The sequence below is a fragment of the Ixodes scapularis genome, unplaced genomic scaffold, assembly GCF_016920785.2.
Source record: "Ixodes scapularis isolate PalLabHiFi unplaced genomic scaffold, ASM1692078v2 PGA_scaffold4__175_contigs__length_147842914, whole genome shotgun sequence".
In the NCBI taxonomy this organism is placed as follows: Eukaryota; Metazoa; Arthropoda; class Arachnida; order Ixodida; family Ixodidae; genus Ixodes; species Ixodes scapularis.
In genome coordinates this window covers 129693665-129714799 of record NW_024609879.1, presented here as the reverse complement: position 1 = coordinate 129714799, position 21135 = coordinate 129693665, and the positions used below count along the sequence as shown (strand labels likewise).

Below are 21135 nucleotides of genomic sequence, written 5' to 3'. Positions count from 1 at the left end.
ATGGTTGAAGCGCTCTGTTAATCCATTTGTTTGTGGGTGGTAGGCTGTTGTAACGCTGTGAACAGTCGAAGAAAGGCGGAGGACATCTTCGAGCACGTTGGATAGAAAGGGAGTGCCTCGATCGGTGATTATGTATTGTGGAGCTCCATGGCGCAGCAGTATCGAGTGGATAAAAAAGTTTGCGACATCGTGGGCGGTAGCGGCGGGAACGGAGGCCGTCTCGACGTAGCGTGTTAAATGGTCAATCGCAACAAGTATTCACTTGTTGTTGCGAGTGGATTGGGGAAAGGGGCCAAGGAAGTCAATTCCGATACGTTCAAATGGGCGGTGCGGTTGGGGAAGGGGTTGTAGGCAACCTGGAGGCTTTGTGGTAGGACGTTTCTTGGTCTGGCAGTGGTGGCACGCTCGAACGTACTTGCTGATGCTGCGGGTCATGCCTGTCCAAAAATAACTGCCTCGGATGCGAAAGTAAGTTTTAGAAAATCCAAGGTGGCCAGCTGTAGGGTCGTCATGGTTTGCTTGGATAAGATCCTTTTGTAGTCGGCGGGGAATCACTAAAAGCCATGGCCGTCCTTGTTGTGCGTCGTAGTTTTGCCTATAAAGAATGCCATCTCTGAGTTGAAAAAGACGGGCACGGCGCTCGATTTGCACAGAAGGATGCGGCAAAGCACCTTCAAGGCATTGAATAATGGGGTGCAATAAAGAATCGAACCGTTGCTCTTCTGCAATGTTGACGGAGCTCAGGACAGCAGTTGTGTCTTCGTGGGCGGAGGAGTTCGAACATTGCGACCCATGAGGAAGGGGGCATCTGGAAAGGCTGTCAGCATCAAGGTGTCGTTTTCCAGATTTGTAATGAATCGTGTAGTGATAGTCTTGGAGTTTCAGGGACCAACGTCCGAGTCTTCCTGAAGGGTCTTTTAGGGTAGATAACTAGCATAGGGCGTGATGATCGGTTACAATAGTGAAGTGTGTGCCGTATAGGTAGGGACGGAACTTCGATATCGCCCACACAACGGCCGAGCACTCGCGTTCAGTTATGGTATAGTTACGTTCACTTTTCGTTAATGTGCGGCTGGCGTAGGCGATTACTCTCTGGACACCGGAAATGTTCTGGGCCAGTACGGCGCCGAGGACATGGCCATTGGCGTCTGTACGTATCTCAGTGTCAGAGCCAGGAACGAAGTGACCGAGCACTGGGACAGTGGTTAGGGCGGTTTTCAGGGCTTGAAAAGCATTGCTTTGAAGGCGATTCCATTGGAAAGCGGTGTTGTTACGGAGTAGCGTGTTGAGAGGTTCAGCGATGTGGGAGAATCCGGGTATAAATTTTCTGAAGTACGTGCAAAGGCCGAGAAAGGGCCGAAGGTCTTTTAAATTTTTCGGAGATGGAAATTCGGAAACAGCTTGTAATTTAGATGGGTCAGGGCGAATGCCATCTGCACTAATGATATCACCGAGGACCTGAATTTGGCGAGCTGCAAAGATACATTGTTTTGTGTTTAGTTGCAAATTGGCGGTGAGAAAGCAATTCAGCACTTCTTCTAGCCTGTGCAAGTGCTCGTTGAATGAGGCGGAGAAAACAATTACGTCGTCGAGGTAACAAAGGCAGGTTCTCCACGTGAGACCCCGTAGCACAGTGTCCATCATGCGTTCGAATGTGGCAGGCGCATTGGACAGGCCAAACGGCATGACATTAAACGGGTATAGGCCGGAGGGTGTAACGAAAGCAGTTTTGGGCTTGTCGGCGTCGGCCATGGGTATCTGCCAATAACCGCTTCTAAGGTCCATGGAAGAAAAAAATGATGATCCCTGAAGAGTGTCGAGGGTGTCGTCGATTCTAGGTAAGGGATAGACGTCTTTAGTGGTGATCTTGTTAAGTCGACGGTAATCTACACAAAATCGCAATGATCCGTCTTTTTTCTTGGTGAGAACAACAGGGGCCGACCATGGGCTGGATGAAGGCTCGATTACGTTTCTTTGGAGCATATCTCTGACGTGATCGTCGACGGCCTTACGTTCGGTGGGTGAAATTCTATAAGGGCGGCTTCGAATGGGAGATGCTGTGCCGGTGTCAATGTGATGAGAGACTACCGAAGTTTGAGCTAGAGAGTGGCTATTATAATCGAAGAGTTGTTCATACGAAACAAGAAGCTTTGTTAGGGCTTCCTTCTGGTGAGGAGGCAAGCTAGAGTCTACCATTTTAGCAACTTGTGCGGTGGTGCTTTGGGCAGCTGACGGTAGCCTCGTAGATGTAAGTTCGGAGAGCGTTGCAAGCGTGTTATAAGAATGAGATGTTAGAGTGGCCAAACGTGCACCACGGGAAACAATTTGCGACTGAGTAGATGTGTTGGTGACGAAAAGAGAAACTTGTCCTTGAGTTGTCGAGGCGATGCAGTAGGGAAGAATAACTGGCTTTTTTGCGACAAAGTTGGCGATGGGTTCAATGAAGCCAGTGGTGCTTTCGAATGGACGGTCCGGCAGGAGTGTGATAGCAATAGCGGAAAGGGGGGGCAAGAGGTAATCGTCGTCGGTGTGAAGCGAAATGGGTGAATTTTCGTACACGTCGTAACTAGTCTGCCGAGTGCTCAAATGAAGTTCGCGGCTGGCGCAGTCAATGAATGCCTCGGTGGCCGACAAAAAATCCCATCCCAAAATGACGTCGACGACACAATTAGCAAGTACAGTAAACAAAATGATATAGGAAGTGCCTCCGATAGAAATAGGGATGGTGCAGTGGCCAAGAGGTTGCACAAGTTCACTGTTTCCCATCCGTAGAAAATGTCCAGCGGGTGGAGGGGTGAGCAGTTTTTGTAAACGGCGGCGAAGCTGATTAGAAACGCAGGATTTTGCAGCACCTGTGTCAACTAATGCTAAAAGTTTTTCTTCTCCAATGTAGACGGTAATAGTTGTAGGGCCAAGGTAAGGAGGATTTAGGACCGGAGACGGTAGTGCAGCCTGACCTCCATTGTTAAGACAGGCTGCGCTGCTTAGTTTGACGACGGAAGTCCGGTAGTAGCGTCAGTGAACGGCGAGACGGAGCGGTTTCGTCGAAGATAGAGGGAGGGTAATCGACCACGTCGGAATTCAGCAGCTGGAAAGGGACGTGTGTTGCGATGGTCGTCAAAATTGCGGCGGTCACTAGAACTGCCGTGGTTGTCGAAATTTCGGCGCGTGTCGTGGTCTTCAGAATGTCGAGTTTGATTCTGTGGGGTGCGACTGTAGGCTTCAGCATTCATGCGGCGTCGGCAGTAGCGGATGATATGACCTGGGGCGTGACAGTAGAAGCATATCGGACGTTGATCTTGAGTGCGCCATTCCTCTGTCCGCCGGGGTGATAGGTAGCGTGTGGATGGAATTGAGACGTTGTGAGAAGTTTGCAGAGCGCAAATGTGTGGTCGTGAGTGCTGTAAAGAGCAGATGGGTTGTGAGGAAGTCGATGGTGCCATGCATGTGGGAGACGACGAAGAAATAGGACGAAGGGCAGCACGAAGTTCGTCTTTGATTACCTGTTCAATCTTAGGCGCCTCGGGTTGCGAGATTGAAGAACTGGCTGAGAGGCGCAGGGATCCCAAGAAGTCGCGTAGTTCGTCTCGAATTATTCGCCTGATGAGATTGGGGAGGTTAGTGTCGGCAGTTGTAGTTGAAACTTCAGGGAGCCGTTCAAATCCGGTGTTGGAGATCCGACCGCTTTGAAGGTCTTCATAATGCTTGCATTCTGCAATGAGCTGCTGCACGGTCTGAGGTGACCTGGGTGCGACGATGGAAAACAGCTCTTGGGATAATCCTTTGAAGAGGTGCTTGATTTTTTCGTCCTCCGGCATAGCTGCGTTGACACGTCCGCAGAGGCGAAGGACGTCCTCGATGTAGGACGTCGATGTTTCGGAGGGGGCTTGGTACCTCCTGGAGAGTTTGTCCCGCGCTTGTTGTCTTCTGCGTTCAGGTGTACCGAAGACGTCTGCGAAGGCGGTTTTGAACGCATCCCATGAATTAATTTCTTCCTCGTGATTGTCGTACCATTGGAGTGCAGTCCCTTTGAGGAAAAATACGACGTTGGCGAGCTTGATGGTGTCGTCCCAACGGTTGTGTTGGCTCGCCCGGTCGTAATTTTTGAGCCAGTCCAGAACGTCAGCGTCGGCTGAACCGGTGAAATCCTGGGGGTCACGTTGGCGAGTTTTGACCGTTGAAGTGTTGGTGAGGCGCTGGTCTCTTACATTCCCGTTATCGTCGTTCATGGTTGTGACAGTCGACCGTCCGCTGCGCAGCTCCAGGTCGGGATTACCAGATGATCAGGTTGGGGATCGCTAGCGCACCTCCACCAAGTGTTGAGACGTTGATAAAAGAGATTTAATAGAAGATAGGAGGAAAATGCGACCAGTATGAATGGCGGTACAGCATTCAAGAAGCGCCCGTGCCGAGCGCGCGCTTGGTCAAACCCCTGCCTGTGTGTCCGTGTCACTTCTTCTTCCTTACAATATTAGGTAAAATTTGTCACGCCTTTAGGTAAAACCAGCGAGCTTTAGTGAAGTTAGATGGGCAAATTGGAACGCATGGCCTGCAGCGGGAATGGCACCCCTGCGGTCGCCGCCACATTGTCCGTTTTCCACATTAGTGGTCACGTGATGTCGAAATGTCTGCGCCCAGAGATGGGCCGAGCGCGGTGGTGCGAGCCTAGTTGTGGACTGAATAATGGTAAATCATGGCGTTTGAAATATTTGACTAGGCTTACGATAGACAAGTAGGGTCTGTTTTGCACGTATCCTATACGAGATCGGGCACAATATTGTCACCGGTTCGATGGAATCGGTCGTATGTCGTGCACCGTAGCACTGCTCGAACATCGCATAAATACTTTTCGCATGAAATTTCTACATTCTCGTTCCGCTTGACCATCGATATGCTGAGGTCTCTTACCGAAATGCACGCAAATGTTAACAAGACCTGCAAGTTAAAGCCGACAAGGAACGTGTGAGATGTTTCGGTGGTTTCGAGTGACCGTGACACAAGACTCTAGGATACTTTGATGGCAAGGAATCCATAGAGATATGTAGGGAATTGTCAAGCTCAGTTAAATAAAGAGCTCCTCTGCCGACTCTCCGGTCAGAGCTGGTGAAAGTAGACCGTAGTTTTAATGATTCGATTTAGCAAGACAGCGCATCCCTGCTCACGTTGAAGCTAAATATTCTTACCTGTATGGCGGCATGCGCAATATGTGGGCACAGCGGCGAGCCAGGCCCGCACACCAGACCACGTGTTGGCATGTGTGGTGAATGCGGGGCTGTGTGCGCGATTAAAGGTCAGAACCGTTTTTGTAAGCCTTGCAAGTGGTAGCCTGTCATTCAATCGCACTCGGACATTTCAGCTCCGACAAATTGGTGACCCGGACGAGTGACTCCTTTACGGCTGCTCACAATCTTCAAAGATGAGCTCCACAAAGAATGATACGCCTGCTGCGGATGGTGTTTCCTCAGAATCTGTAGCGGCCTTTCAAATCAAGTTGCCACCCTTCTGGGCAAAGGACTCTCTAGTATGTTTCCCATAAGTGGAAGAACAATTTCAAGTTTGTCACATCACAGCTCAAACAGCGATGTACCCCCACGTTGCTTCGTCACTACCGCCACAAATTGCCGACGAGCTCAAGGACAACCTTGTGAACGCACCCAAAACCGAGCCGAACGACCTCCTGAAGGCCGCCGTTTTCGCAGGAGGACCGCATATAAGTGGAGCCGTCTCAAAAACTTGCTAAACATAGAGGAACCGAACGATCAGCGTCCTTCCTAGCTACTGTGCCGGATGCGGCAACTTCTGGGCGGCACAACAGGGCACACAGATACATAATTGCTTCTCGAGCTCCTTCTACAAAGATTTCCAAGTAGCATGGACGTCGTCCTTGCAGCGGCTAAAAATATGCCTTTTGATCAACTGGCGAAGTTCGCAGATTGAGTAGCAGAGTACTCCTCACCAACAATAGACCCTTTCCGGAATTCACTCTGGCCACTTTGATCACTATCATCATCTGAAAAATGGCAAATGTGCTATACTAATGGCGGTCTTCTGTTTGCTCATGGAGGAAGAAGCTGAAGATGCTCCTAAGCAGATGATTCGAGGTGTATACATTCTAGACGCTAGCGCAATGTGAATCAGGTATTGGATGCAAGAGCTGCGTAAGCGTTCATTTCTAACTCGGGCCAAGTCAGTCTGTTAGTAGCACACGCGTGGCTTTAAAGCCCCTTGATGTAAGAACTTTATCAAGACGTCTATGTGGATTCGCGCTTCTTTCTGACTGATTGCATCTTTTTCGCCATCGACACTAAAACAGATTGAAAAACAACTGTAGAGTGAAGCACATATTCTCGCTTACCATTGACTTGCAAAAGTGACGGTGCCCCATAAAATACCGCAGACCAAAGATTCAATGCCGCCATTAGTACGGTAAAAGTTAAACTGCCGCTTGAGTCACCAGATGGCGCTGAATTCCGGAAAGGGTCTATTGCTGCTCCGTGAAGATCGTCCCAACTACTGGCAAATCTTCCGTCTCGGATAGTTACACTATGAAAACTCGCCTCAGTCGTTAAGAGCAGGTTTTTAAGGACCTGCGGCTGTCTATTCAGCCACAAAGCACGTTCCGTCGAATGTAAAGATTCCGTTGTTAGCCACCTGCCAACGTTTTTGCGAAAACCGGTTACTGCTGTTACCACCCGACGTTCGGACCAGACCCGCGCAAGCGCATGGAGCCTTGCACGTGGCAGGAAAATTAGACAACCGCGCACTGGCGGTGGCAGGTGAGGCCGGTTTACGTAAAAGCCGCCTTTTTTACGTCATGAATCGCGTCAGCAGTCAACGTTTTCTTGTTGACAGTGGAGCCGAAGTGAGTGTCCTGCCTGCGTAACCATCAGGGAAACGTCAACTCGTCAATATATCGTACCTTCAAGTGCTCAATAGTTAATCTATTTCTTTTAATGACTAACGCTCGCTTACGATCGACTTGGGCCTACGTCGCACATTCCGATATATTTTTATTGTAGCGAATATTGAATGGCGATTTTGGGGGCCGACTTCCTGAGCCATTAACCTTAGCATCGATGTGCATTCTCGCCGCCTCGTAGATGCACCAACCCTGTTATCCATTTAAGGCATTGCTTCTCCGTACACTGTGGCAGAGGTACGCCCAGTGCCTCCAACTTTCGCATATGAGGAGCTGCTGCTGAAGTACCTCGACATCACAAAGACTATCAACTTGGACCAACCAGTCAAGCACGCTGTCGCGCATCATTTTCGCGATCAATGGGCCTCCTGGGTTCGCAAGACCACTGCACCTATTAACAAAACGTCTTGCTGTCGCTCGCCAAGAGCTCGATCACATGCTGCAGCTTGGCATGATCCGCCCTTCTGCAAGCAATTAGTCCTCCCCCTACACATAGAACCCAAAGTGACTGCTGGCTGCAGGCGACCGTGTTGGAATTAACGCGCGCTCAGCGCACACACTGTTGTTGACCGGTATGTACTCCCACATATTCAGGATTTCACAACAAATTTTGCTGGGAAGTCTGTTTACAGCAAGATATACCTGTTTAAGGCATACCACCAGATACCAGTTGAGCCCTCAGAGATCCCAAAAAAGGCCATTACCAATCCTTCTGGGCTGCTCGAGTATGTACGCATGCCATTTGGGTTGCTCAACGCAGCACAAAGCTTTCAACGTTAGATCAACGAAGTGACGCGGGGCCTGGAGTTCATGTTCGCCTACCTTGACGATCTGCTCGTCGCGAGCACTTTGACGAACACGAACGACAACTTCGTATACATCTGGCCGCCTTCAGTTTTTCGGCCTAATCGTCAATCCAACCAGGTGCATATTCGGAGTTCCAGAAATCGAATTTCTTGGTCTTTATATCACGGCCGCCGGTGTCACGCCATTGGAAGACAAGTATCAAGCGGTGCATGATTTCCTTCAACTCACGTCACTGCGCAAGCTACGCGAGTTCCTTGGCCTCTTCAACTTTCACCGGCTTTTCATCCCGGACTGCGCACAAACAAAGGTCCCAACTCAACCGTCGACTGGTGAGCTGAAGCACCGTCTGCCTTTTCTACCGCGAAGAAAGCCCTGGCCGACGGTACCCTCCTCGTCCGGCCACAGAATGGCACCCTTATTCGACTAATGATTATTGCCTCCAATGTCGCCCTCCCTGCCGTCCTGCAAGAACACATCGAGGGGAAATGGCCGCCCACTGGGTTTCTACTCCAGAAATTAAAACCAACCAAAAAGAAGTACAGCAATTTCGGACGAGAGTTGCTGGCCATTTTCTTCACTGTAAAAGATTTCCGTCACCTACTGGAAGGTAGCCTGTTTTACATTATGAGAGATCGTAACCTCTAACGTTCGTATTCAAAGGCAACCACACAAACTACTCTGCCCATGAGATACGACAACTTGCTTTCATCTTCGAGTTTACTGTGGACATTCGGCACGTGCAAGGATCTGAAAATTCCGCTTGTGATGCTCTTTTACGAGTGGAAGCCTTTTCCGTTCAGACTGTCACGGTGGATTTTCAAGCGTTGGCACAAGGCCAACATCATGACCCTGACCTTTTGGCTGAGCTGCAGAAGCAATCGTCACTGGAACTAAAAGATATTACCTTAACACTTGAGTCATCGAAAATCACCTGCGATGTCTCAACTGCTACTCCACTCCCCTTCGTACATCTGTCATTCCAGAAAGCAGTATATGAGGCCCTACACTGTGCCAGACCTTCTGGAATTCACAGCACAAAAGGACTGGTCACCGCTTGTTATGTATGGCCCAGTATAAATTCTGATTTACGTCGGAGGACTAAAACGGTCTCTAGTGTCAGCGCTGCAATGTCACCAGTCCTACTATCACCTTCCTTGTTTACTTCCAGCCCCCGGAGGCAAGATTTGACCACATTCACTTGAACCTCGTTAGACTGCTGCCGCCATGCCAAGGTTTTAGGTACCTGCTCTCTTGCGCCGCCATGTGCACGATGGCCAGAGGCAATGCCATTAAGATATCACATCCGTAACTGTAGCTGAGAAAGCTGTGAAGCAATGTTTTCCGCTACCGTTGTCCATGGACCACCACCACTGACAGTGGACGGCAATTTTAGTTTGCACTAATTACATCACAGACGCAGCTTTTTTGGAGCGCGGCACATTCTGCCAACGGCATGCCACCCACCCTTCGCCAGCGGCATGGTGGAGCGATTTCAGAGACAACTAAAGACCTCTCTCATAGCTCAACTGCGGGCACGAATTGGCTTCAACATCTGACCCGGGTTCTCATATGTATAAGATATGCTTTCATATAGGATCTTGGGTTTAAATCATCCGAGCTCGTGTACGCTATCACACCCAGGCTCACAGGTAAGTTTTTCACGCCACATGACCACGAATTCATCTCTTCTCCATCCACGTACGTAAATTGATATCGCGATTTTTTTTAACATATTCAGACGACCTGTGTCCGGCACCCGACTCGCCGTCTACTTTAACGGTCTCAAGACTTGGCTAGTGCACTCATGTTTTTGTAAGTTACCTATTCAAGGAGACGCTTACTCCGGCGTACGATTGACCATTCAAGGTTCTTCAGCGTTCAATGAATACGATGACACTAGACGCCAACGGCCGCCAGCAGGTTTTCACGTTTGACAGAATTAAGCCTGCTTACATCAACGCAACTATTACATTTCTCACACAAGCCTCGGCAACCACAGAAGCTCAGTTGTCTCAAGCACATACACTCCAACAGAAGAAAGTCACGTGGGCCCCAAGTTGCCGTTCAACAGACCATTGAATAACAAAACACCATCAAACTTGAACAACCACAGCTTGCGACCGTCTAATGTCTACGTTTTTACGGGCAACGAGTCTTCTTCCATCGCCGCATCGGAAATGTTAACGTCCATTTCAATCACAATAAACTAAACTTGCTCAGTTCGCATAACAACCGACTCATCTGCCGCAACAACAGCTTCGATTTCAAAATTTTCCCTCCTGAATTTGTACATCGAAATCCAGGACACTAGGGGTGAACCTTTGTGGCGCAATGTGCCATATGTGGCGCAGCGGCGAGCCAGGCATGCACACCAGGCCACGTGACGGCAGGTATGGCGAATGCGGGGCTGCGCACGCGATTAAAGATCAGAACCGTTTTTGGAAGCCTTGAAGGTAGTCGCCTGTCATTCAATCGCACTCGGACATTTCAACCTTGACACCGTAAACAGCTTCCCGACTCTTACTGAACCATTTTGGGGGGGGATAAAAGCAGCCGTCAAAGTGGTTGCCCACCCTTGCCTTGGAATGAATGGGCATATGCAAGGACGCAAGCAAAGTCCAATCGCTGTTGGTGAAGAATGTTGTAGCGTCACACCATTTTATTCTGTGGTACAAAGCCGAGTTATTCCACGCTGCCGATACAGTGCAACGCTGGGATGTCACTATGCTATTTATTCCAGTGTTTCTATTACAGTGGAGAGTTTGACCAGTTTTGAGAGATGAAGACGCATAAAAATATAAACAGAGAATGAAATGTTTGCTCTATAAAGAGAGGTAAAAGGCTGAAGATGCATTGCACAAATATATTCGGTAATTTGAGTATGAAACTTACGAAACCAAAGTTTGCACATTTAAGCCCACGAATACTATATATATTCACTGGAAAGGTTACGATGATAAACATAATCTAAATTCAAATTTAAAAAGTAAAAGAGGAACGCGAAAAGTCTCACATGGAGTGTCGATGTTTGACGGCGTCTCCTCGTGCTGCCGGTCCAAGGTGGAGAAGTTCCGGTAGTTGGCTTGACGCATTATAGGCGGGGGCCCCTGACCTCGCAGTGCTAGCACCCACTTCTTGGAATGGCTGACAAAATCACCGTAAAACTTGGCGTGGGGTCGTCGACAACGGTCAAGTCGCCCCGCTTGACGAAGCGATTCGTCCGTTAACCTCCAAGTCTCTTCTCGCAATGCTTTTTCTCTCTTAACCTAAACCTTAGGTTCGCACACCCAGCATCAAAACCTTTCTTTCTTAAAGGTCATTGCTTTGTGGGTCTGCAATTTTACAATGGGGCAGCAGCCTTTCAAACACACAACACCCCCCAGGTAGTTCATAACGTAGACTCATGCACCAACTTGTCAACGTGTGGTCTGCTCGATTCGTAAGTTTCTAGAGGAGATAAGTGGCTTCCTCTACACCAGGGGTGCACAACTAAAAAATCAGGAGGGGCAAATATACGTTTATTCAAAACTGTGCGGGCCGCACGTAGTCCGACGTGTTGCACATTTTGGCTACGGTTAGGTTTCCGATATCATGTGTCATCGCACTCGTTGTCGTCCTTAGCACATCTCGCAATGTCATGTCCGTCATGGCAGATCGGAGGCTGTCCTTGTTGAGAGTAATCGGTGAGAAGGTCTGCTCACAAACATACGCGCTCCCGAAAAGTGACGTCAGTTTCAAGCGTGCTTCACCAGGTTTCTGTACTTGTTATTGTCCAGGTTTTTGTAAAACTCATGCAGCTGACATTCGCAATGCACAGTCTTCAGCGCTGGTGAACACAGGTCGATGAGCTCCAGTTGCGTCGTCGGATCGGAGTCTTCCAATTCTATGATGCGACCCTTAACTATCCAAACAGAAAGGGGAGAGGCTTGATACTCACCGTGGTGAAAGAGAGAAGGTGATCTGTTGAGAGAGAGCAAGAAGGTTTCGCGTTCCGCGTACCGACATGTTGACGCAGAACCACATCATGGACAGGGACGGCTGCACACGCTGTTTTATCTCGGTTAGCGGGATTAGTGGAGAGAAAAAATTTGAACTGAGAAATAGTAGTTCCTTCGCCAAAGGCTGAGAAAAGTAGGTCAAAGGGTTTCACTGCTGCTTGCCAAGAAGAGCGGGCGCTCGGTGAATTGAATGGCATAGTAAGCCACTTACTCCGCTGATTTGGGCCGCGAGCCGGTAAAAAAGCGCGCGCGGGCCGCATGCGGCCCGCGGGCCGTATGTTGTGCACTCCTCCTCTACAGCAATGTGCATAGCGTTGCGATCAAAACATTGTACTTTATAAACCACGCAACTTTGAATGGCCACAGGGTTTTTTAAAAATTGTATTACGGCTGATGAACAGTTTACTCACCAATCGAACGTAAATTTCTTCTAATTGCGTCTTACATGGTCTGACAGGAAAAAATACGAAGTCAATGTTCCCCTTGCCCCTCACTTATTTTTGTAACCTATCTACATAACAGAATGAAAAGTTAGGGGAGTTGGTACGTTTTCACCCTTTGCAGCGCTTCCATGTATCGTTACTAATTGCCCTTTGATAATGACGCTAACCCACTAACAACATTTGTTACCTTTTGAAACCCCAGAAGTTAGTTTGGCACGACTGACGTAATCAAATTGAGGGACGCGCCTTGGGAAGTCCAATTTCCATTAACCTGGCTAACTTTGTGATGGAGCACCTTGAAACGCTGGTAATGAGCTCGCTGCCTTTTTCCTAGTTACAGCACTCAAGCAACACTATCTGTCGGGCCAACCGCATTGTAAGCTCGCTGCAATAGCCAGGTTATAATGGTCATCGTGCAAGGCTGCAGTTTTGACACGTTTGACAATCCATGCAGACGTCTACCAACTCCTCGCCGTCAAAGTGTCCAGGCGCCTTTTATTAGTCACACAAAGCCACCAAAACGTCTCAGACATTCTTCTCGGCTTCCACTCGCAGATACTTCATAAGACTTGCTTACTTTTCCGCAAGAACCCTCAACATGTTGTTGGTCAAGCGGAGCGATAATGCCAATATTTCACGCAAAAATTATTCCTGCAATGTTTGAGCGCTGCTGCAATGCACGGCATATGATCAATTCTATTGAATCGGTGCCAGAATCTAACTAGTTCTTACAACAGGTGATATTTGTTCATCGTCTGCCTAGTCCTCACACGTCCTGATTCACCTATAATCTCAAACAACACTATCGTTGTAGTTCAAGGCGACTCGCGCCGCTTTGTCCGCCCATCTCGCGTAGCCATTTTGACGTCAGGGGGCCACTAATGTCGCAAACTGGCAAGATCACGGCGACCGGGGCGGGGAGCATTTTTGGCTGTCTGTTTACCACTGTAAGTTCCCTCAAGCTCGTTGGGTAAGACATACCAAACATGAATTATGTTATTACTATAGTGTAGGAACAGTTATATGTTTCTATATTTTTGCTAGGTTTGTATTGCGAACGGCACGATATTTACATCGATAAATCTTTATTCGCAGAACCCTCGGATTCGCTAAATTCGGGAAGGTTGTAAGGTTTGGTGAGCTGGTGACGGTATTTTTCCCACCGTCGCTGGCGGTACGGCGTCTCCTTGCAAGTACTGGCAGACAATGGCTTGGCGTCTCGCACTTCATCTTCCTAGTTTACCTTTCGCGTTTCGTACACGCGATTTCCAGACGATAACATCAGAGTGATTTTTATCAAGAGATATTTGTAGCTGGTTATTTTGACCTTGATCCGCTAGTGACCAGCTCCAACGACAACGGCAAAATCGTAATGGACGAACTCGCCGGCCTCCGCGACAATCTCGCGCCTAAAAGAAATCGGCCGCGAAATGGTCCACGCACAAAACCATCGCGTCCAACGGGGACCAGCCATCGCGCGCAACATTACTTTTCTATGTCTCACGTCGAGTAGGATTTTTATGAACCAGAACAACACAACCGGTGGCTTTCTCTCCTGTACATTCCGACATTCCACCGCAGAACAGACTTCGCGCGACATTCAAAACTGATTTCGCATTGCGGACTGCGCACGCGTTCTACTTGGCGACCAATATATGTGATCGGGAAGAAACCAGCTGGCCCAGACCGAAGGACCGAGGATAGCGTTGCGAGCCAGTCGGGCGCACTTACGGAAGGGCAAACGACCTTCTGTACTTGCGAAATGTAAAAAACGCACAAGGTCAAAATTGCAAGGGGACAAGAGCGAGAGAACTGTTAAAGTAGCCGAGTGGCGGGAGATGATGCGATCGTAGCATGGCGAGCTTGGAGAGCATGGGTACATACGTAAACCAAGAATAAGAGAGCTGTTAACTACGTGATTATGATCACGTGGTTTATGGACACCCTGGTGTTACTAACTTAATTGGGTATCGACATCAGAATTCTGCCATTGTTGCCTGGTCGCCCGATGAAAAGGATCGCCAATTGTAACTCAACTATTGCACTTACTCTAGTAAGTGCAATTGTCAAGTTACGAATGGAAATCATTTTCTTACAATCATAAAACTTGGTGTATATACTAAGTAACCTCTGAGCATTTTAGTTTCGAAAGCAATATAACAATTTAATGTCTTTCCTAACCTTTTTAATGGTAATAGAAATGTCGCACCATGTACGGTTGGTCTCTGACGCGAAGCTTCGTGAGCTTGTTTTGCTAGTAGTTTCGGTAAGGCGAATTCAAAACAGCCTAACTTTGCTACTGAATAGCAGGGAGAAGAACTTATTCTCAATTCTAACTGCTCTGGCGTGTTATGACGACACGCGAGATGTCTGTGATTGGAAAGTGCCAGCTAAGACAAATATTTCAAATTTCATTTAGTAAATTTCAGAAAATTAGGTAATAACAATCATTTCATTATCTCACTTCCATGTCCGCTGTCTTTGAGACAGTAGGTCTGAGGAAATTCTTTTCTCAAAATGGATCTCAGAGTGAAGCGTGAAAACAGAAGCTATTTTTGTCAACCACGCTTAGAAATGTGTTCCTTTGTTTAACGTGCTTTGGAAAAAACATATTTTGGGTAGTAGCTGAAACACCCTGTATATTTAGATATGCATAGTGAAGAAAACTCACCACATGTAAATGGCACCGATATTCGAATAAGCGTGCATTGCTCTTGTCATTTGTTTGCTTTGTTGGTGGCGAATGTTTTTTCTCGGTTACGAGCCGGTATTTTTTATGTTAAAGGTAGTGGTATCGCGCATATTACACAAACAAAGTGCTTTAATCATTACCAAACTAAAATCGAACAGCAACCAAATATTTGTCCCTTTAGTCGAAGAAACGAGGAGAATATGTTAGCGAACTTAGCCATGTAAACGCTCCACCTCAGCACTTTTTAGCCAGAAATATAGGATAGAAAGAAACGACAAATGAAGTGCCAGCAATATTTTTCAGAATTTATAGGCAATGCGCTCCTCTCTGGTTGTGCTTTTCTACACTAGCCTTTTGATGAACTAGAACCATGTTGCATGCTGTTTTGGTGTCAACTACATAATAAATTGTCTATCTAAAAAGGCACCTTTGTTTGGGTAATTGAGAGTGCTGGACACATTTGTACTTGTTTTTGTTTCAAAAGGAACAACTAATCAGCCATTATATTACATCTGTTAATGTTTTTTTTCGAGCTCTGTAGAGTTATTGCCATACCCACTCACAGCTTAAGTACGCAAATAAACAGTAAGATTTAGTGTGGACGTTGCACGTTCTAATTTTAGAAGCTAGAGCTCGTTCCAGGTAAAGTCACTGGACGTAAACGTAAACAGAACACATAGAAAATATGGTAAGCATGCAGGCTAGCTGGTGAATATTAAATGTTGAATTAACCTGTGACTAGGGTATATAAATGACATTTTAACGTAGAAGAGACAATATGAAAAGGACGATGTGTCAAACTCCACTCTCTGTGTTTGAGACGTCGTCCTGTCAATTTCTTGTCCCCTCTTCTACCTCTTGCTGTTTTTCTCTACCCCAGTTTCAGGTTAATTCAACAGAACACATGTTTCATTTAGCGGTAACCTTAAAAAACTAGTATTGAAGACGACTGGTCCGCATACGGTGCAGCAAACATCACAGCATATTTCCGACCTACCATGAAAAAGCATATACACAAATTGGTTGATCTGGAATTTCATCAATATTGAAATAAAATGCGTTTCATGTTGACGTAACACCTACAGTTGCCTTCGAACAAACTGGTTATTCCGCACACTGCTTCAGAAAATGACAAAAAAATGTTTGCAGGAACATAACATAATTTCATCACAGCATTTCCTCTGCACTTGGTGGCAAAGTGGGTTAGAGCACATTAAAGGCACTAAGTGAGCTACGCTTAGAGTATCGGCCTCTGCTCCACGATATTTTCGCGGGCGCTGCCATCTTGGTACTTAGTGCATAGCAAATGCAAACACCGATCGTCATAACTCAAAATTGTGACTTCCTCAGCCTTAAATTCGGTGTTAGAAAGCTCATGTAATATTTATATTGCTCTGTTGCAAACTGTTGAAACATTTGAGGAGGGCGGAAAAGCGTTTTTTGTGATTTTAGATAAAGCTTCAGATAAATGGCAACTATGATTTGGGTTCATATCACATACGCGAATGATGTTTCAGCGAACAGCGGTCATCGAATCAACGTCTTAGCGAATAACAGGGGTACCTGCCAGTTTTACGGACTAGAAATGAGCCCCCGCTAACTGTCGGCGCTTCGCGGTGACAGTTTGTCGCGGCTTATTGCAAAATTGTCAACCCGCTGCTCACTCACTCGGGAACGCCCCTTCGCGGAGGCCCAACGTTCACAAAAGTGTCTTTCTATAAAAATTCGGCGTTCGATAAAACTTCGTTCGACGAACTAAGTGCCCCCTGCTCGGAGGGCGCGGAGCGAAATCTCGTACTACACAACCCAGGGATCTTGACCTGCGTTCAATCCCCACTCCTGCCCGTTTTTATTTCGATGAGCATCGTACCGGCGTCCGGTCGTGTATCACTGCTCATGATGCGCGTTAAATACCCTAGTCTAGCAGTCCGACTGCACCGGATAAATTGCTGATCTACTCTGGGTGACGATATGGCCATGTTTTGGCAGGCTAAACTCCGGCTGTGTAAACAACTAACGTCACATTTTTGTTTCTCTTTGGTCCAATATCAGTTCGTGCACACCAGGTCAGATCACGTGCAGCGAAGCTCGCTCTGCATAACCAGGGATCTTAGGTTCAATCCCACCCTGCCTTCTTCGAACTGGATGAGAATGCTGTCTAGTATAACTACTGCGTGATGTACATTAAAGACCAAAGGCTGGTAGTGGTCCTAAAATGGCTGAATTTCTCATCTCTAGCTAACAATGTGTTGACTAAAGTCCCGCTGTATGAACAACTAACAACTAATTTCTTTTTTTTTTTTAAGCCCGATGACGTAGGCAGAAAGTAATGCTCCGAAGGAACTAATAATGTTTTTTGGCGTAGCTTAAATGTTAAAGTATTTATCGGTGCTGTAGTTTCTACGGTGACGATGTGGATGTTTCTGAAGTCAATCCGGTTGTCCTTGACCTCGCAATGTTCAGCGACCACGTTGCCCTCGTGATCAAAATCGAAAACGTAGCTTCTGGTGCTGGGGGACCATCTCCCGAAAGTTATTCGTTTCGCTGATGCACGTGGTTGAATAATCCGCGACGGGAATCCTGTACACAAAACCTTGCTCCCTCTCTGGAGGGGGCGACGTTTTGGTCGTGACATAAGCGTCGAGCGTTGACTCTGACTTGTGGGCGATCTGGATTTCTTCTTTACCTAGCACAGGTGACAGCGCTTTGCTCGTTTCTTGTATAGACCGTTTCATTAGGGTCATAGAGGAAAGGGTTATCGAAAGAAATAAATGCCCCCCCCCCCCCCTCTCACCCCGGATGTCGTCTGCTCCGCCGTGTGGGCTGTACTCAGCATCCGACTGGCGTGCAAACTTTGCTTAAAATCGCGTCATTTTAGAAATTTCAAGCGTAGATGCGCAGATTTTGGTATGCCAGTTATCGTGTAATACTATGTTACATAAAAAAATACTAACAGGGTCAAAATGCGCTGTTACCTGCGTGCAAATAAAACTTTAATATAAAAAAAAACTGTGTCAGATTGGCCGGTTTCTCCGGCAAAAAGTAAATCCGGTTGCTGTACCTTTTTTACTATACAAAGTTCGTACTGGTGTAGACCTTTAGCAACCATGAGTGGAAGTCTGCAATATTAAATAAAAACGTGCTCTCCTGTCGCAATACACGCAGTAGTTGAGGGTAGTATTGCCGGCTGACTCAACTGCTATTTAAGTAACGGAAAAACGATATGTCAGTTGATCATTTACCGAAGTAGAACAACATAGAGCTCTAGGCTGATTTTGGAGTAGCCATAACTATTTTAAGAACGCGAACCACTTCACAACGGCAGCCACGAGCGAGAGTTCGATGTTCCGTACAGCCCGCCGGTACAGCCCAAAGATGGAGAATGACAACCTCCCGGTTTGTCGTATGCTAACGGAGTCGGGCGAGTGCCCTCTCTGTCGTTTTACCCCGCCGAACCCGCTGAACTTCCCAGATGTATGGAGAGGGCGCTGCTGTCGAACAAAATGGTGCCGCCCAAAGAGCGCTAAATGGAATGGTCTACACGTTTGCAAGTTCGGTCTCAGGCAACGAAGTAGAGGGGCTTACCGGAAGTTCGGAAGTGGCACCCCCCCCCGGTTGCCGCCATGTTTTACGCAAATATGACCACTCGTCACGTGACCTTACAAGAGCCGTGACGTCATCGGTAAGATGGCTGCGGCCAGAGCTGTCGGATGCGAGTTTGTTCGATGCGCGGTGGCAGTGATGTGCCACTTCTTTCCGACGATTTCGGGCTTCTTCGTGCTCGCTGATGCAGGCATAATGTGAATATACAAAAAAAAAAAATGACACTTTATACCCTTTCTGCCCAAGATCACTCTGGATTGTCTGATATTAACACATGTGAGACAGCATCAGCCGTATCGCCGTCCCGGTGCTCGGGTTCCCGGATGTGTTCGAGGATCGATAGAGCTTTGAGTGCTTGTACCATGCAATTTTCGCATTCTCTTAGCTTTATTTGGACGTTGGAATGTCTGAGAATCGACGCGAATTGTATGTGTCGGACGTAGGGCCTAGGGGAATTCGTTTCATCCCTAGGTAACTGCATAATCACAGCCAACTTTTAGCGAGGAAGCTCCGGCGATTTTTACATTTTGTGCTAATCAATGTTTCTGGATTCGACCGCTTTTCTCCCTTTTTTTTGTGAGTGCGAAGTACACAATTATTTTCAGCTGCGGGGATGACGTTTTATTGAGTGTGGGGATGAACAAATTGTTGCGGGCACCTGCTTCAAAGCTATTTAACTTGCTATAAGAACAACCGTTTTGGTGTACGCCATGGATTAACCGCACATTTTTTTCTTTCGTAGGATTTATTGCAGCAATACTTTCTTTTCATCAAGAGCGCATTGTATTAGTCGGCCAAATATTTAGTTCTAATTACCTGGACAAGATAATTCATATTTGTGCTCATCCCTTGCCCGAAGAGCAGTCTTGTTGAAAAATGTTGACACATCCTTTCGGTCTCTTCAATAGACTTTTCTTCAAAAGTGTGGGCTGCCTATACTTTGTATCACCGTAACTTGAAAAAGGGAAACCGCCACAGCCCCCTCGAGCCAATCAGAGAGACGGAGCGAAGATGTGTGACAAATCTGTGCAGACGAGCACTCTGATGATATGTTGTCATGTGCCTCTCTCCAACGTGCATATTGACCCACCGAGGCTTTAGCCGTTGCCGTTTGCTAAATTGCAATGGAACGAATTACAGTAGCTACTACTCTAAACACCCAAGGCCTTCATACTTTGGGCATTTATTTGACAAGAATGTTATGTCCGCCGTCACTATGAACTCGGCTTAGCGCCTACTGGACTCGAATGCTGCATTAGCGTTCGACGAGAACTGGGACCCATTCGTGTGCTCTACGCCTAAAAGAATGGGGACATTTGTGTTGCTTGATGGGGTTTTGCAAATGGTCTATTGTGTCACACGTATAAAAAATGTTTTGCTTTAGAACAATGTATGAACGCATTTAATTAAACTAGATGCTCAGAGGTGTGTTCGTCTTTGTAATTAACAAGTTACAGCAATAATTACTTCTTACCGAGTGTAATATTTATTTTTGCTAGCTGGGCTGGTTTTGTGCTCATTAATGTCAGTGTGCTATGATGTTATTATCATGTGTGTAGTTTTAAGTATCCTCTCTGCAATGCCCACGAAAGCTCCTGGAGGGAATAAATTATTAAATAACATTTTCCCATCAGTGGATTTTGTTTTTGGATGCACTACATGTTCAGGAGAGGTGGAACGAATGTAGCCCCATGCAACAAGTCTGCCAGTATGGTATGTCCCATTAATTAATACTGAGGGGTCGGAGATGGTAATTGTTCTCAAAAGGTCCAGCGTGTGCAGTGAACACACTCCTTAGTGTATAGACTCTGAAGGCGTAAAGGCAAGCGGAAATATGTTTATTTGGTTAGTGTATCAAATGTGTTTATTTCCACTTCATTACATAATTATGGATTCTTAGCAAATGGTTCCATAATGAGTTCTTTCTGCGACACTCTCGTGTCAGGCGTTCAGTTGATGTACCGGTGCTCCTTGTTGTCAGATGACGCTCCTAGCACGTCTGTGTTCAGTTTGGTCGAGTGGCAACTTTGACTGACTGATGCCGTCTTGTAATCATACGTCATGTGCCGCCACTGACATCTGATGCACTGGCGCTGCAGGGCTGGTCTCTAATCCGCACATTTTCCTTGTAGTTTTCCGCGTCAATGCAGCCAGCTCGGGCATGTATTGCTTACATGGCTTTGCCTTTTCCTGTATCATTGACTTTATGGCTGGCAACAATGTTTGTTTGCTATCCAAGCCATTTCACTTCCATTCCTAATGGAATTTCTTCTGCATCCCGCGACCAGAGTCATTCTCCTTCAAAGTTGCAAAATTGTTTGCTTCGTGCTGTGGACACAGATAATTAGTGTCAGCAAATTATGAGGTATTGTCCTTGGACAACCGACACCAAATCAACTGCCCTTGCATTGCCGCTCACCTGCTTTGTCGTGCTTACCTCCCAGGTGAAGGGGATCAGGAGCTTCGGGGTAATGTTGGCACCAGGGACAAAGACCGCCGAAGATAATTCTCAATGCTTCGCGGATGCTCGTCGAGACGTGGTCGAGGGTCGTTCAGCTTCAACCCCTGCAGGCCAATTCATTGGTATGGGTACCTCCAGTAGACATGGCCGGCCTCATGCAATGGTAGCAGAGTGGTTTTCGGTCGACCATAAGCAGCACCTCCGTTTTCCTT

General features: G+C 47.1%; 1 protein-coding gene across 1 annotated transcript in view; it reads left to right on the top strand.

Moving 5' to 3' along the window:
* Window positions 1–21135, top strand: part of LOC120838145 — a 98856-nt gene that overhangs the window by 62228 nt on the left and 15493 nt on the right. The gene's annotated exons all lie outside the window — the stretch shown is intronic.